Source organism: Camelus bactrianus, chromosome 22, assembly GCF_048773025.1.
Source record: "Camelus bactrianus isolate YW-2024 breed Bactrian camel chromosome 22, ASM4877302v1, whole genome shotgun sequence".
Lineage (NCBI taxonomy): Eukaryota > Metazoa > Chordata > Mammalia > Artiodactyla > Camelidae > Camelus > Camelus bactrianus.
In genome coordinates this window covers 28,901,037-28,913,372 of record NC_133560.1, presented here as the reverse complement: position 1 = coordinate 28,913,372, position 12,336 = coordinate 28,901,037, and the positions used below count along the sequence as shown (strand labels likewise).

General features: G+C 58.6%; 1 protein-coding gene across 1 annotated transcript in view; it reads right to left on the bottom strand.

Moving 5' to 3' along the window:
- The window catches only part of SEMA6B (semaphorin 6B), a 31,293-nt gene extending 19,374 nt beyond the window's left edge, over nucleotides 1-11,919 (bottom strand). The window contains exon 1 of the mRNA XM_074351055.1: nucleotides 11,615-11,919. The gene's annotated coding sequence lies outside the window, so the exon portion shown is untranslated. The remainder of the gene's footprint in view (nucleotides 1-11,614) is intronic.
- Nucleotides 11,920-12,336: the final 417 nt, after the last annotated feature.

The window sequence follows — 12,336 nt, the reverse complement described above, 5'->3', positions numbered from 1 at the left end:
CTGCGAAGGGGGGTGTGGCTCCTGCCTGCAGCCCAGGGATGTGCATTCATGTCTGAGGGGGCGGCAGGGACGGTCTGAAGGAGACAGAGATCCAGCCCCTACCCAGGAGGACTCTCTGCCTGACCTCGTGACCATCACTCCAAGTCTTGGCACACAGACCCACTGCACAGATGTGGAACCTGAGGCAGGGATGGCCACTCCCTGCAGGCCTCCCCTCTTCACGCTCCCACCCGCCTTCCCAGGCACCATGCGGCCCTAGCTGCTAGCACTTCACCATAGCTTGATTTCCCTTCAGGAACGTTTCTCCCACCCGGCACTGCTTCAGGCCAGGGTGTCTGGGCTACTCCTGGCGCCCCCAGCGCTCCAGCATAAACTTGAGGATCAGCTGGTAAGTTCCAGAATGAACAACATAAAACATAAAACATAAAACCTGTTGACTGGCAGGCTCCCTGTCTCAGCTGATGGCTCAGGCCACACCTGGGAGTCATCCCCCAGCTCCCTCCCTCACTCCCCCTACTTCCCCCGCCTCATTCTCTCACCTTCACATCCAGTGCCAGCAAGTCTGGTGGAGTCTGCCAGATTCATCCGGAAGTCTTACCTCTTAACAGTCTGCTCCCTGGTTAGCTCTCAGCATCTCCTGCCTGGACCCCACAGTTCCCTCCACCCCTCTCCTCAGCTCCCACCCTCGCCCCCAGTCTGTCCTCCCCTTAGCAGCCGCCAGAGGGCAACTGTGAGCACCTGAGTCAAGCCTGGACCCTCTGCCCACAGCCCTCCAGGGCTCCCACCTCCCTGCTGTAAAAGCTCAAGTCCTCGCCATGGCCCACAAGGTCCAAAAGAACCTGCTCCGCCCCTTCCCTGCCTTCACCCCCCCCGACACTTCACTCTGTTCCAGCCACACAGGCCTCCTTGCTGTTCCTCCAACAGACCAGGCCTGGTCTTGCCCCAGGGCCTTTGCACTGGCTGTTCTTCACTCCTGAAAGCCTCCTCTCGCAGATTCCCATGTGGCTCCCTCCTTATTTCAGGTCTCCACCCCCACCCGCTGGACTCCAGAAATCTCTCGCCTCCCCATGCACCCTCAACACCCAGTGTCCAGTGTTACCCTCTCTGTTACTCTGAATATGGTCTTCAGACCAGTGGCAGCAGCAGCCCCATTTGGGGGCAGTTAGGAATGCTGAGTCCTGTGCCCACCCCAACCAGAGCCTGTGTTTTAGGCAGGAGAACCCTGAGACGCCCGGCTCACGTGTGGAGCTCACCAAAGCAAATAACCCCTGATCTGCCCTCCTGGAAGTGTGAGCGCCATGAGGGCAGGCCTGGGTGCGTCTCGGCCAGCAGCACGTCCCCACGGCACCAGGCACACGGTCAGCGCTCCACGATGGCTTGCTGCGAGTGAATGAGTGAATGAGCGAAGTGTCAAAAATCAGCAGTCGGACAAACAGCTGGTCTCTCCCCGCTGGTTCACGTTAGCCCGTCACCTCTGCAGTGTGCACGTGGGTCCACAGGCAAGTGGGGCCCCCCATGAGTGTCCGTGGGCCCTGACATCTGTGTGTTCGCACGTGGCCACAGACGCAACCCCAGCACACGTGTGTGCCTGTGTGCACATGTGTGCGCACACCTGTAGCGTGTCAGAGCCTGTATCCCACCCCCACCGAAGCTGCTGCCCGCACCCCCCACCGATGCCTTTCTGGCCAGGACCTCAGTTAACTGTGGGCACCAGGCTGGCCAAACCCATGTCTACCCACCCTCCCGCTGTGCTTCGTTCAGTCCCACTGGTGGGCTGGGGAAACTGAGGCCCGGCGTGAGGTCTGGACACGCAGTACTGTCAGCTACGAGCCCCAGTTTGGCAGCTTAGTTTCCGGAATCGTCTGGCCCAGGTTCTAATTCGATCTCTGCCTCTTAGCAGCCCCCAGACCCCCAGCGGTCACGTCCTCCGTCTCAGCCTGGGGTGGCCTCCATTTGTAAACTGCAGGTGACTGTAGGTCCAACCCTAAAATGTTACTGTGAAGGCGAAGGGACATAACCTAGACAAGGACAGGAAACCACGCCCACATACATGTGGTTTCAAATTTCCTGGTGGCCACATGCAAAAGGTGAAACTCACTCCAATAATGTTTCATTTAGGCCAGCAGATCCCAAATACTGTGATTTCTACCTGTCATCAACACACACACGGTTAACGAGGCGTTCTCCACGCTGCTGCTGGTGCTTCATCTCTGGACTCCGTTGGGATTTTTTCATCTACAGAGCATCTCGAGTGGGACCAGCCACTTGTGATTCAACAGCCACATGTGGCCAGTGGTACCGTTTTGGACAGCCCAGTAGATGAAGGGCGGGGCATGGCCTGGCACACAGTAAGCCCACAGTAAGCCTCAGTTACCATTATTATCATTGTGCTGTTTTTATTCAAAAAATGTCCAATTCCGTTCCGTGTTCCAGTTCCGTGCTGGAGGGTCTAGCCACAGGCTCCCCTGGAATAAGCCTGCATGTAGGGAGGATCTACCTCCACTCTCTGCCTGAGCACCGAAGTTCTACTTTCAATCTGCCTTAAACCCCTCTTGCTTCCAGAGAGTGCCGGAAGCAAAAGTCTAGGGGCTAGAGTTTTAGTCCCTCTGGCCTGGGCACGTCCAGCCTGGGATTTTGAGAATTGGGGCTTGAAGGGCAAAGCCCACCCTCCTCTCTAATCCCCCTTCCACTACCATCAAGCAACTCCTTTATTGTACATCACAGGCTCAGCTCAGACCCTGCACTCCCCTGCTCAGAGGCCTGCTATGGCTCCCTAGTGCCCACAGAGGAAAGAGCCAACTTCATACCTTGATTATTTAAGGACACCTCCCACTCTGGGAATGGCTTTAATATTCCACCTACTCTCACCTCCTGCCAGCCAGGCCCAGAATTCACAGGTCTCACGCCCAGGCCTTTGTTTAGGCTCTCCCCTTTGCCAGGGGGACCTTTTTGGCTTTCTCAATCCCCAAGCTGCCCCTGGAATCCCCTCCCAATCACCCACACACAATAACCTCACCTTCTCTCCTTGAGGACCCACAGCCAATTCCTGCTCACTCATCAAGTCTACCTGTGGATGCCCCCTCCTCCAGGAAGCCTTCCCTTATTGCCTTCCCTGGGGGAGCACGGTTTCCCTAGGAGCCAACCAACCTCACCAACTTGGGAGCATCTGTGGCCAGCTCTGGCTCCCTGTAGCCCAGACTGGAAGCTATTACTGAGTGCCAGCTGTGCACCAAGCACTGTTCCCTGGGACACAGCAGTGGTCAAGACAATTGCAGAGTCCTGCCCTTGGTGGGGGGTTCTCAGACCAGCAGGGAGATGAGGGTACACGCATTCCCAAAAAACAGAGCTCAGCTTCTGACAATGATGATGAAGCATGAAGAGGAAAATGCACAGAACAATGGGAGACTGACAGCAAAGGGCTGCTTTAGTAGGTGGTAAGGGGGACTTCCTGGAGGAGGGGATGGTAGAGCTGAAGCCTGGAGGCTGAGAAGGAAGCCACAGTGAAGATGAGGGGAAGGGTGCTGCGGGGGTGGACATCGAAATGGCAAGGTTTGGCGGCTGGAACTGTTAAAGGAATAGCAAGAAGGTGCCGGTGGGCGGGAGGCTGCCGTACCATAAGAGAGGGCCCCAGGACATCCGCCTTTTCTAGACAAGACCTGCAGCCTCAATTTCCTCATTTGTAAAAGATGGCACTAGAGCAGGGCCTGGTACACATGTTTGCTCTATGTGAAATGACCTTGCTGGGTGACCTTGGGCAAGCAGCCCACCCTCTCCAGACCACAACAGGTGACTGGGTGACCCCGGGCCAGGCTCGAAGCCCCTGTTTCTCCATCTGCCATAGCGAGGATGGGGGTGGGATGCCCGTCTCCAGTTCCATAGAAGGAGCTCCTGTCAGCCCGGCCGCCCCAGGATTCCAGCTCCGGGGCCCCGCGTCCCCGGGGGGATCGAGTAACCCGGCTGGGCAGCCAGGCCCCTGCGCCGTCCAGGTCTAGTTACCGGCTCTGCTTACAGCTGCCTCCTCCAGCTGCCTCAGTCGCCCCGGCGCAGCCCAGCCGGGCTCTGGGGCTGTCTAGGAACTTGGTAGAACAGCCAGAGGAAGTCCCTTGGGGCCCTGGCCATGGGGGCACTGAAGAGAGAGGCACCCTCATCCCCCAACGCTCCCTCCACGCTGGTTAACACCCCTCCCAAGCCTGGGAGGCGGCCAGTGCACCCTTCAGTCCTCAACCCTCCTCCTTGCAAATTTGGTTCCCGGAGCCTCAGTTTCCCCATCAGTGAACCAAGCATGATAACCTTGGATAACCAGCTTCAAAGGGTTATCACGACGGGTAAGGGAGCTACACACAGTAGGTGCTTAATTAACTGTGCTGACTGCTGTGCAGCCCAGGGTTACAGCCTTCATGTCTCTGGGTTTGCCTCTGTAAATCGGGGATGAGAGTGTCACCTCCAGGAGGGCGGGGGTTCCGGCGCACAGGCGGTGCTCCACAAACACGATGGAAGAATGTCCCACTAACGGTCCCTACTTATGAACGAGAGACACAGATAAGTTCATTCCAGCCTTCCTGAGCACCTACTGTGTGCCAACATGGCCGGGGACTCAGCCCTGACCAGGATCATGCATGTCAAGGGCTTGGCACAGAGCCAGGCATGCAGTAAGCACCCAATTAATGCTGAGCATCTCATTTAAAGGGGATGGTGCACAGAGTACCCGAGCCATCTCCTAGATGCACAACACAGCAGCCCAGCAGAGCAGGGATTTAAGCTAAGATTTTATGAAGCCCCTACTGTGTGCCAGGTGCTGGGCCAAGCCCTTTGCATGTGTGAACTCGTTTCCTGCCTGCACCAACACTATGATGCAGAGACCAGCCCCATTAGCCTCATTTCACAGAGGTAAAAACTAAGGCTCAGAGAGGTTAAGACACTTGGCCAACGTCACACAGCACAGAGGGGTATAGTCGGGATTTGAACCCAGGCCACATGGCTCTGCTGCCTCTCAGTGACATTTACTGAGCACCCACGATTTACCATCTGCCAACGAGGCTGCAGAGCCTAAATGCACATTTTGCAGATAAGCAAGCAGAGTCCCAGAGAGAGAGGCCACCCCAGTCCCAGGCCACTCAGGGAGCCAGGGTGGAGACCAGGTGGCAGAGGCAGGACCTTGGGTGGGGGACATGGACAGGTCCCCAGGGCTCCCAGCCCAGACAGAGAGGGGGGCTCCTGGGTAATTAATTTTAATCACTGTTTGGCAATTGGGCCGCCAGGAGGCAAATTGGAAGCAGCAACTTGTAATTAGGAACAGGGAAGAGGGGGCTGCTTTCTTGGTGATGCGGCGACCATGCCGGGGAAATGAAAGTGTCATTTATAGCCAGTGGGTAATTAGGGGGCCTGGGAGGGGGCCACTCAAGGGGGCTGGGGACTCCAAGGGAATCTGGGCTGGGGCTGGGGTTAGGGGTCAGGCACCTACAGACTCCCAAGTGGGGGGTTCTGAGCAGGCCTAGGGACAAAGCCCCCAACTTAGGTCTGAACCTCAATTTGGAGGAAATAGAAAAGAGTCGGGTCCTGCTCTTGGGGCTCATTCTGGGGGACAGAGGGGAGTACGGGTCGGCTCTAGGGGGCTCCACTGGAGAGGGGACAAACAGGTCAGTTCCCTGCCCTCGGGGGTCCTCGATCTGGAAGCAGAAGATGATGAACCCAGCCCCCCTCACTTAGGGTTCTGGGAGCCCTCCTCTCCCCCAGGCTGATGCTCCCACCCAGAATTCCTCTGGCCACTGCCCCTCCCCTGAGGCCCCTTCTGGGAGGCCAAGTGGGATGGGACCAGAAAGGCAGGTCTGGAGGGGCACATCTCTGAGAGATGCTGGGCCGGATGCAGGTGGGGCTCTGCCAAGTGCTGCTGGGAACGGAAGACCTGGCGAATGAACTTGAAGAAGACAAAGGCGGGAAACCGGCCCTGGGGGATGGCCCTGGGGTCACAGCGGACCACAAGTCCTGGTGAGTCAGGGCTCAGGAATGGCAGAGATGCTGGCAGAGTGACGCGGGTTCCAGGGGATGGGCCGTGAGAACTGCGCATCAATGGAGCAAAACAGCCAGGGGCAGGGGCCCCTCATTTTACTGGGTGACCTTGGGGATTTAGATCTCAATCTGTGTCTGTCTTCCCAGAGCCTGGAGCTTAGACATTCAAAGGGGAATAAGAACAAACATTTATGGAGCACCTGCTGTGTTCCAAGCCCTGTGCATTGGGCTTTGCAGAAAGGACTGGTGGAGTATGTGGGAGGGGTTTCCTTACCATTTTACAGGTGAGGAAATTTAGGCCCTGAGTGGGCAAGTAATACGCCCAAAGTGGCAGAGCTAGGAAATGGCCAAACTGGGATTTGAACCCAGGCCAAATGGTCCACATGCCACCCTTTTAACCACAGCACTACACGACCCCAGAGAAAGGGGCTCTCAGTCCCTCTGTACATCCAGCAAGTCCAATCTACCCTCATCCTCTCACTTCTTTTCCATCTGCTGCCTCAGCCTAGCTGGGCCCCATCACTGCTCACCTGGACCAGTGCAGTCCCCTTCATCCTGGTCCCCCAGCTCTAGCCCTTGCTGCCCACAGTCTGCACTCCCTGCAGCAGCCAGAAGGCACCTGTGGACACGTGAGCCCTGCCCCACCTTGCCCCACCTTGCCCCTCCTCTGCCCACTGCCCTCCAGGACTCCCACCTTCCTCGGAGTAAAAGCCCAAGTCCTGCCTGCTGCCCACAAAGTCCTGCACCACCTGCCCCATCCCTTCCCTGCCCTCGCCTGCTCCTTCTCTCCCCATTGCCACATGGGCCTCCTTGATCCTCCAACAGGCCAGGCACAGTCCTGCCCCAGGGCCTTTGCATGGCTGTTCCCTCTGTCCAGGATGCTCTTCCTCCAGCTCCCTGCATGGCTGCTTCCTTTCTGCGTTCCAGGTCTCACACAGATGCCACCTTGTCAGAGACATCCTGTCTTACCCCATCAGCTAAGACAGCCCCTCCCTTCTCTGCGACATCACACAGTGCCATTGTCTTCAGGGCCCTTGTTATTCTTGATTTACTTCCTATCCCAAGTTAGTGTCCACGCCCCCATCCCCCATGACTGGTCTGCCCTGGTCATCGCTGGGTTCCCAGCATGTGGTACACAGTAGTTGCTCATTAAATATCTGTCAACTCATGAAATGAGAGCAAAAACCTCACAGCTCCCAAGGAGGTTGGGGCCAGAGGCCACAAATTTCAGCTTTTCAAAGTTATTCCTTGTTCTAGAGTAAGAAAAGAACAGGACCAGGCCTGGGATTTCACCCACGTCCTCTTGTTTAAATGTTCAGCCTAAGGGCGAGAGAATAGCACTCAACTTTCACAGCTGTGGACACTGAGGCTCAGAGAGGGGGCAGGAGTGAAGTGAGTGAATGAAGAGATGGATTCAAACCCAGGTGAGTCTGATCCAGCTGCTGTGGTGATCTCTAAGGGCGAAAATTCAGAGGGGCTGTCTCAACTGCCCCACGGATTCCGATTGGGCCTTCAGGGAAGGGAGAAGGTTCCGAAACTATCAGAAAACACGTGGCCTCCTCCTGGTGAACTGCGCACCCGCCACGGTCCTAGCTGCAGTGCCCCTCCTTGATGCATCTTCCCTGATCCACTGGGCAGAGCCAGTTTTTCTCGGCCCCATTTTGCCCTGACTCTGATCTCATATAGCAAAGAGGGCCAGTTTCTGCCTCTGTTTTCTCCCCTTCATCCTGCAAGACTTCTGAGGGCCAGCCAGGCACTGGAGCTAAAGCCTCCCACTCCGGGGTCTCAGGGCCACCCAGCACAGGGCATGGCACATGGGCTCCACCGGCAGTAGTTTTTAGTGCCTGATCTCCCCACCTGCTCTGGCCCAGGTCTCCCCCAGGGCCCTCCTGCGAACCTACGAACCACAATCCTCCCCAGGCTCCTGCGGTTGGGAAGTTGTCTCTTAGGTCTGTCCTTGGAAGGCAGGCTCAGCCTGGGACACGATGCATCCTGAGAAATGCAGTCCTCACTGGACTGGGCCTCCCTCCCAGCAGGCCCTGGGGCTGCCACCTTTGGACCCTGGGGCCAGTGAAGGGGCATCAAGGGTGGCTGGCGGGGGGGGGTCCCCCTGTATCCCTGCCCAAAGAGATGGAGAGGGGTCCTTGGCCTTCCAAGTCACCTCCTTAGCACATTCTAATGCCTGCCCCTTCAGCTGGACATCCCTCAAGGACAGGTGATGAATGACCAGGGTAATGAGAAAGAATTATGTGGCCCAGGCCCAGACCTCTCAGGCCACACACCAAACCCCGGCTCTGGCAAGCCAAACCTATGCCGTTCACAATGGTGGGGGTACCTAGCAGGGGGGAGTGCCCCCTGGGATCCCCTACCCCGAAGCCAGCTTCTAGGTAATTTGACCACAGGATGTAGGGGGCTGAGGTCCCCTCCTGGACTGCCTTGAGCCACAAGATCCCTCTTTCTGCTCGATGAGGCCCCACCCACAGTCAACCCCAATCACTGTGGGTCTCAGGTGAATCAGTCTGAGAATCTCCAGCCCTTTAAATGGCTTAGAATTTGGGAATCACTGCATCTCAAACATTTTTCCAGGATTCTGCCTCCCAGGATGGGTGGCTCTCCACCTCTCTGAGCAGCTCAGTTGCTAGTAGCTACCCTTTCTTGTGGCTGCTCCAGGTCTGAAACATTGCCCATTCCCTCCTCTGCTCTAAAATCTTCCATGGCTCCCTATTGCCCTTGGGATAAAGCCTGTTCCTTAGCTTGGCATCCATGGCCCCTGCCACCTCTCAGAACTCACTGCTTATCGTCTCCCACTTAAAATAGCCCAGCCACTCAGGGCTCCCCCAACACACCCTTCCGTGGCTGTCCCCGCCACTCCCTCTGCCTGCAAACCCTGTTTCTCTCTCCTCCTGGCAACACTGGCAACATCCTTCTCATCCTCAGTGCCAGCACCCCCTCCTCCAGGCAGCCGTCCCTGCTCCCACCTGTCCTGACCCTGGCTGAGTCCTCTCTGGATTCCTAGCATCACCTGGCAGGGGGCTGGATACACAGGACAGGGCCACACCCCAGGGTCAGCTAGGGGCACCCTCCTTCAGAAGATGGTCAGCGACTGGCACGTCCTTCAGCCCCTGGGGACCCAGCTTACCTGTCCCGCCAGCTGACGTCAGGGTCACCTTTGCAAGGACAGTTTGATTTCAATCTTCCTGGTCCAGTCCCAGGTAACCCCAGCAACTCCCGTCTCAAGCCCTGGGTGGCCACTGCAGATGCCAAACCCTGCCACAGCGCAAATCGCCAGCACTTTCTCTGCCCAGTGGACAGAGGTGAACGGCCCCTCCTAGGTGATTCAACCTCTGCTGGGAGACCCTGCCTCACCTCAAAGCAGAGGCGGTGACAGGCCCTTGAGGCCCCATGGGTGCTCAGCCCTGGTGGAGGGCAGGTGGGCAGGTGGAGGGAGAGAGAGAGGTTACAAATCCAGGGTATTCCTTGGGACATCTCTCTGCCTCATCTTCCTTCACTCAGGTTCTAAAACCAAGAGTAGCTTCTGTGAAGACCGCAGCCCAGAGATGGCTAGAGGGCTGTCTGAGGCCACACAGTGGCACCCCTCCTGTCCATCCCCGGACTTCTCTATGCCGCTTTTTTGTTTTTGTTTCTGTTCTTGTTTTTTTTTTTGGAGAAGGGGGGAGAGCATTGGAAGCTCCAGGTCTAATTTCTGCCCTGCCCAGATTGGCAGGCAGAGGGGGGTTGTTTCCAAGGAAACCTTTGGGGCAGCATTTGGGTTTCAGCCGATGTGAGGCTCTTTCCCCCTTGATCTAATCTAATAGTCCTAGTAGCAGAGAGGCCTGGCCTCCCTCTCTACCCATTCTGCTGCCTCCCTGGACCTCAGTTTCCCTGCCTGCTCTTGGAAGTGCGCCAGTTCAGGGAGGACATGCTACAGTTTAATGAGTCTCCTGCCAGGCGCTCAGATACCCAATATCCAAGGGGCCTCCTAGGGCCACAAGGACCACCATCTACCTTCCCAAAGAGCTCAGGACCCCTTCCAGGAGAATCCTGACCCCATGCACGACTCCCAGCCATCTCTCCACATCCAGTACTCTGTCTAAATAGAGTTGCAGCAATTGCCCAGATACATCCAAAAATTTCATCCTTGAAAGAAACCATGTTTACTAGGATGTGGGAAAGGGGCCGGTGGGTGTCTGTAGAGGAAGGGATGGCCCAGGGGTACTCAACTTTGATTTTGGAGAGTGCGTTGTACCCCTTGAGAAGCTGAGGGAACCCAGAAAAATATGAAGCAATGCAGTTAGGGAAACTGGGGGGCTCTTTTGTAGCCCCAACCATTAGTCCCCCCCTTTCTCCAGAAAGAAACATCCAAAACTTGAGGGTCCCCTCCCCAACCTCAAGCCCCAGTTCCCCTCCAGTCTGGAGGCCAGAGATGACAGCCTGGTGGGGGGATGCCCCAGACCTCAGCCAGAGAGGGCCAAATGGGGGCTGAGTGTCTGGGAATTGCCCCCAGCCCCGGGACTCTTGCAGATCCTCCCGGCTCCAGCGTCTACAGGTCCCGGGCAGGGTCTAGGGCAGGGGCGACGGTTCCCTAAGGCAGTGCCCCATCTAGAAAGTGCCCCAAACTCGGAGGGTGCCCAGAGGCAGAGAGCAGGACAGGGGGCATGTGACCCCGCCCTGGAGACCAATCAGCGCCCAAAGGAGGGGGACCACACTCTGAGCCCCCCACCCCTCCCGGCGCACGCTTGGAGAGAGACGCTTTCTTTGTCCCTTTGTCAGCTCTTGGGGGGCCCGCGAACCCCTGGGCCCCCACTGCAGCAGGGGGACCAGGCTGGTTGGCTATCTACCCCCTCCTCGGCCCCTCCCCCACGACCCAGGCCCTGGACTCGTTCTGGGCCAGGCATGAGGTTGGAGAGGGCTCAGGGGCACCCAAGGTGCGGCGCTGGACCGCGGAGCCGGGCGGAGGGCCCTCACCTCACGGGGACCACCGCACCAGCCCCCTATCGACCTCGACTTAGCTGTCAGGGCTCCGCCTCCCAACACCACCCCCAACCCCGGGCCAGCAGGCCCCCTGCCTCCCCTGAACCCCCCACCTGGGCCCAAATCCAGCTCCCCAGCGGCGCAGCCGCGAGCCCCCATTATTGTGCCTCCTACGGCCCCCCTCCCGAACAAAAATCTCCACCCGCTGCGGTGCCGACAGAACCCCCATTATAGCTCCACATACAGGCCCCCAGTCAACAATCTAGGCCCCCCCCTCAGCTGCGGTGCCATTAGACACCCCCATTATGGAGTCTCATTCAGCGCCCCAGGCCCAAATCCAGACCCTTCAAAGCGTTGTTACTGGACCTCCATTATACTGCTCTACACTGAGACCCCCCTAAAATCCGGCCCCCTCCCTAGTTGCGTTGCTGACAGATCCTCCCGTTACAGCTCTCCACAAAACCCCTCCCCGGCCCAAATCCATCCCCCTCCCCGTGGTAGGGCCCCCAGGCCGCCCCATTATAGCGCCTGACCCGGCCACCCCAGCCAACAATTCAGCCCCCCAGCTGCGTGCGGGCAGACACCCCCAGGATAGCGCCTCCCCAGCCCCCTCTCGCAGACGCCCCGGGGCGCTTACCTCGGAGCCGCGGCCGCCGCGAGTGCGCGGGAGGGAGCGCGAGGGCGGGAGGGCGCGGGTAGGGGGGGGGGTCGGTGCGCGCACCTGTCCCGGCCCGGCCGGCTCAGCCAGGCATCCCGGGGTGGGGAGGGGGGCTGGGGGCGCGCGCTCTCCCCGCCCCCGGGCCCGCGGTGCTGCGCTGGGGGTGGGGGCTCAGCCCCGGCCCCGGGCGCGCTGGCGTCGGCTCCGGGGGGGGCGCTGCGCGGCGGCCGGACCGGGGGCGCGCCGCGGCCGCATCTCCTCCGCCCGCCGCGGCCGCCGCTGCGACTCGCGACTCCGCCACCTCCGCCCCCACCTCGACAACCCCCCCCAACCAAGCTGGGCCGGAGCCGCGCAAAACCCGGCCCGGAGCGAAGGCGGCGCGGAACGGAGGGCGGAGCCTGGTGGGCGGCTGGAGGCGCTGGGGGCGGGGATGGGGGTGGTGGAGGAGCAACCCAAGAGAAGACACCCTGCTTTTGTCCAGATGGAGGGCCTAATTGCCGCTCCTTCCCGACTTACTGCCCTGGTTCACTCTGGCCAGACCCGCAGCCCCAGGATCCATCCCCCATTTGATCTGAGAGGATGACAAGGATGCTGCAGCGGCAGGAACCCCGGGGGTCTACATGGCCTTCTTCACATATGAGGTCATTTATTGGATCCACAAGCATTATATTTAACAGCACTCAGTAGACATGCGAGGAAAC